Raw genomic sequence first — 5000 nt, forward strand, 5'->3', positions numbered from 1 at the left:
AACATACAGTGACATTAAACATTGTTATGTTAAAAAAAGAAAAAAGAAATAAAGCTTTTGTGCACAAATCAGAAAATACATTGTACATTTTACCTACAGGCCAAACAGTGTCTGTTGGCGGCAGAGGGCCCAGCAAGTTGCTATTTTTAGATCGATTAAAAGTTGTCAAGAACAGGCGCTTACATTTGGATGTGTCCACTGATAGTAGGTTTGGTTGTGATCAATCAGAATGATGTAGGAATAAAAATGTATGACAGTTTGGTATGATGACATGTAATTCAAATATGCTGAAATGTAATATTATACATGATATAATATTATTATGGCTGTTACCATGAACCCCAAGAAAGGTTTAATGTTATGTAAAATCAAAATACCAAAATCAAGCACCTACTAATCTGGTCTACAGTGCGGCTTGGACCAAAAAAGGATGGACACGCAACTCGCTCAGCCAGCCAGCGCTGCGAGACTTACAGCGGCCAACTTCGCCGCGGCGCGCTCATTGGCTAAGTATTGAACTTGCGTCAAGGCCGATGCGCGTACATTCCCAGAATGTTTACTTTCGGTTAGATTCTTCGACAGCATTCGCAGAGGTGACTGCCGTATTGTGTACCGCAGTCAGAAGTAATTTATTACTTTTGGGAGTTTAGTAACGTGATATCAGTTTTCAATTGTTCGTTCACTTATATTGCTTTCAGATTTAACACACAAGAAACAGTAGCACGGTTTTCGTTGCGAAAATGTGCATTGGCAGTGCTACGCGATCGAATTGTGTATTATGTAGGGGAGAGCGGGGCTAAAAGTAACAGGGGCTGGAAGTAACAATGGAAATAACTCTTCATTGTTTTATGATTGGCAGTTTAATTTAGGTGTATTACCTTCCTTTAACCCTTACTATAAACTGACGTAAAAATGGCGGCATGAAGCCAGCACGTTCGACTTTTAAACCAAAAAGTTCAAAATTCAGGCAGGTGAGTAAAATTTCTCAACTTGTGAACAATTTGTAACTGTTCAACCGTGTTTACGAAATGAATCTCAAAACATACTAAGTATGAATGCTTGTTGCTTTGTTAATCCTGTGATGCACTCACATTTGCGTATACTTTAGCGCGGTAATGGAGTCACTGGGATGCACGGGTGTACTATGGTGTGGGGCTGGTTGTAACAAAACTGACGGGGCTGATTGTAACAGTGTTACAACCAGCCCCGTCACTGTTACAACCAGCCCCGTCATGTTGTTTTATCACACCGTCCCGTGTTTACTGTAGTCTCTGCGCTCCTGTGTGTTTGAATAACAGAATGATAAACGGATGGCAGGCCTTTGTTCAATTCATTCTGTTATTGAATAAGAGGGGTGCCAACCAATGTAATCAAAGGCTTTAGAGTTACTGGAATTTGCCCATTTGATCCAGAAATATTCACAGATGTGGAATATCAGCCCTCTGTTGTCACTGACAGACCCTGCCCGTCACAAGCCGCTGAAACTCCTGAAAATAATGTCAGCGACAGGCCCTGCCCTCAAACAAATATTCCCTGCCTAGAAGCAGACAGACCCTGCCCAGAACCTGGTCAATCATCTGACAACAGTTCTTCTCCACCTTGTGCGACCTAGTCTTCGCCAGAAACACAAAGACCGGCAGCTTCAGCCTCGACGCAAAATCCAGGTTCTTCTCAAGCAGTAAATCAGCCAACTTCAATGGCCCGTTATTTGAAAACCACAGGGAAGGGAAGTATTTTAGAGTGCGAGGAGATGGCCATTGTATCCTTCATTCATTTTAACGAAGCTTAGAGGCGGAGAACATCATGACAATTTCTTTTGACAGCCTCTGTGATAAGCTGACAGACGAAGTTTGTGGCCATCTGCAGTACTACCAGGAATTGTCCTGCGAGGGCAACGACCTGAAGACAGACCTGCAGAGGTTCATCGTGGAGAAGCAGTACAACACCGATACAATTGATTTAGTGCTAGCAGCTCTGTGCAATGCGCTTCCCGTTGTTGCCATCATTTACCAAACTACAGGCGGTCAAATTCAGGAATTTGTCCATGGCCCAGGTCGACCAGGAGTCAACGCGGCTGGTACTGTCCGCTTTCAGATGACAGGTGAAGGGCTTGGAGCTCACTACAATCCTGTCGTTCCTTGTCAAGAGCCAACAAACCAGACTGCATCGGCCGTCCAACGTGACTCCGATGTCCAACCTGACGCTAGGGACTCACGGGTTACCCACTCTGCCAGTGCCAAGCGTTCCCAGAAACCACAACAGTGACTAACACACCAACAAAGCCAACAACCTCAAACTTTTCCGCTTTTCACGTCAGGCCATTTCCAAAGGCTGCCCCAAGACAGATGGCTTCCAAAGGTAGGAAACGGAGAAAGTCGGCCATACTAACAGACACTCCAGAAAAACAACGGCTCTCAGAGGAAAAGAAACCTACCCGTACAGCTCAAGTTGGTACGAAGAAGTCAGCCCCCAAAACGAGAAAGCGGAAAGCAAGCAGGAACTTAAAATCAGCCATTAGCGGTGATTCGTCTGAAGACGATGACTGTTTTTGCTTAGTTTGCTGTGAACCATATTCAAACAGTCGTCCAAACGAACAGTGGGCCATGTGTGTGTCATGCAACGACTGGTCGCATGAAGAATGTACTGAGAAAAAGAACATCTATGTCTGCCAGAACTGTGCCTCGGATTCGGAATGACAGGTCAAAGTTCATCACGGTTTTTTTTCTTCTACCAGCTACCATTTTGTGTTTGATGTTATAGTTGTTCCCTTTGTGGTTTAAATAAATGCCAAACCACCCAAAGTTGTTATTTTTCCATATTTTTAAGTATTACGAGTGTCTACATGTTGTGACTGTATAAAGATACACTGACGGGGCTGGTTGTAACAGTGTTACAATCAACCCCACATGCTGTTACAACTTGCCCCACATATGGGGTTAGTTGTAACACATTAGATAGCATTACTTTTCATAGTCTGTATTCTAAAAATGACAGATTTCAGTAAAACCTTCAACAATTATCAAAAGGAAATAGTCGTAGGATCATTTGGCTGAAAAAATATCTAAACAATGTCCTTACGATTCAGCTTGAGAGGTCCGTAATTAAAAAATGTTACTACCAGCCCCGCTCTCCCCTACACGCGGTGTTCTTCTCAGGAAAAGACCGAAGCGACATGTGACGTCAGTCGTTCAGCCCGCGAGCGGTGGGATGGGGGGGTTCACATGGTTTGTTTGTTTCAGAACCACACCCATATACACACATTTCACATGTAAACCATTTGTCCGCCCCCTGTCGATATTTATCGACTAAGTTCCTTGTATGACTAACTGTTGTTGGCCTGGGGCGTATAAAACACGGCCTTGCTAGTGTGCAGTAACTACATACAAATTACCCTGCGAATGCATGTAATGAGGTACACTGCAATTTCTGACCAAAAACCGGCTCAAATATTACTTATATTAAATCCTTACATCCGGAGGATAATTGTGACTGCTGATACGTTGGCATAATTTAGCTGGTCATTGGCAAAAAAAAACCATACACATGTTTGATAAAAACAACAGAAATGACTAAGTGTATGATAATAACAAGAATAGTTCACCTACGACTATTATGTTTATACGAGAAATGAAAGCTTAGAACGGTGTACAAAACCTACCATCAGTTGTTACTTCACTGAACATCAGAAGTCCAAACAACAAATAAAGGAGCAGTGCACGAGTCGCAGCATTGCTGGAGCAACGGTTTGTCTTTTTGTTGCAGATTACGATATATAAACAGTCAAAAGCTTAATTAACACAACGAACACAAAGATGCCTATACACACACCTTTGGTGTTGCCAATCAATCGAAACTTACAGGCGGACAAATTACTAACAAATGCGGATTGTGGACTGGGTGTGTGTTTGTACACACACACACACACACACACACACACACATACACATACACACACACACACACACACACACACACACACACACACACACACACACACATTCGCCTATCAACCCAAGGTCCTGATTTTCAACTTGTGAGCGTGTGCTGCAAGCCAGCAGTCCAATATTTCTTGACACCTTGGTTTTAAATGAACATTATCCGTCCTTAAATGAGCTGTTTATAGAAAATGACTTGTACACTTGCATAAATAAGTCAAATGGTCATGCTGAAATAATACTTGAAGTCTTTGTTTCTTCGGCGTTTGGATTCTATGCATTGTCTTGCGTGAGTGAGACAAAGAAGAGAGTTTGGAGAGCTTTGAAAAGCTCTGTGCGAGACAAGATTCGTGTTGACATAACTATTATCTATGTTTGTTGCCACCTTTCGGAGACTCATTTTACACTTCTTTAAACCTACTATTCTGAACATAATTATGTGTAATAGGTTCCACGTCAAACAATGCGTGTCTGCTTGCCGTTCACACTCTGCAGACAATACTTACTTCAAGGCTCAGTGATTCAGTAAAAATGGTTCAGCGGCGTAGCGGCATTCTGTGGGGATTTTTTGGACGGATTTATTTAGGAGATTGACATTTGTGACACTGAAGATGGTCCGTAATTGAGCCCGAAGTCGACTTTGTGAAGACTTCGCGGAGTTTGATTACCGAACATTTTGTGCTAAAGCTTCCTTCGGCCAGCTTCGCGAAGTATCCTTCGCGTAGTCCACTTCGCCCAGTTAAGGACAGGCTTATAGCATTAATTAAAACAAATCCACTTTGAAAAAAAAATCAATCAGGCTATATTGGTATTTTGCTTGTGTTAAAGGTCAGGGACGCTTGAACACGAAAACAGACCAGAAGCTTACAGCTGATATATGTGGTCGCGCCTAAATGAAGCCCTGGCTCGACAGGGGGTCCAATTACGGTAGACATTGTGGATCATTTAAAGGCCGGTCGCTAGCAGGCATTTTGACCAAATAATACAATTCAAGTCTCCCCTTCGCAGGTCAAAGCCCGCTGGTACAGCGATTTCGATCCTTTTGTTTACATAGTCGCATCTACG

This window comes from Littorina saxatilis, unplaced genomic scaffold, assembly GCF_037325665.1.
Source record: "Littorina saxatilis isolate snail1 unplaced genomic scaffold, US_GU_Lsax_2.0 scaffold_1589, whole genome shotgun sequence".
Taxonomy (NCBI): Eukaryota; Metazoa; Mollusca; class Gastropoda; order Littorinimorpha; family Littorinidae; genus Littorina; species Littorina saxatilis.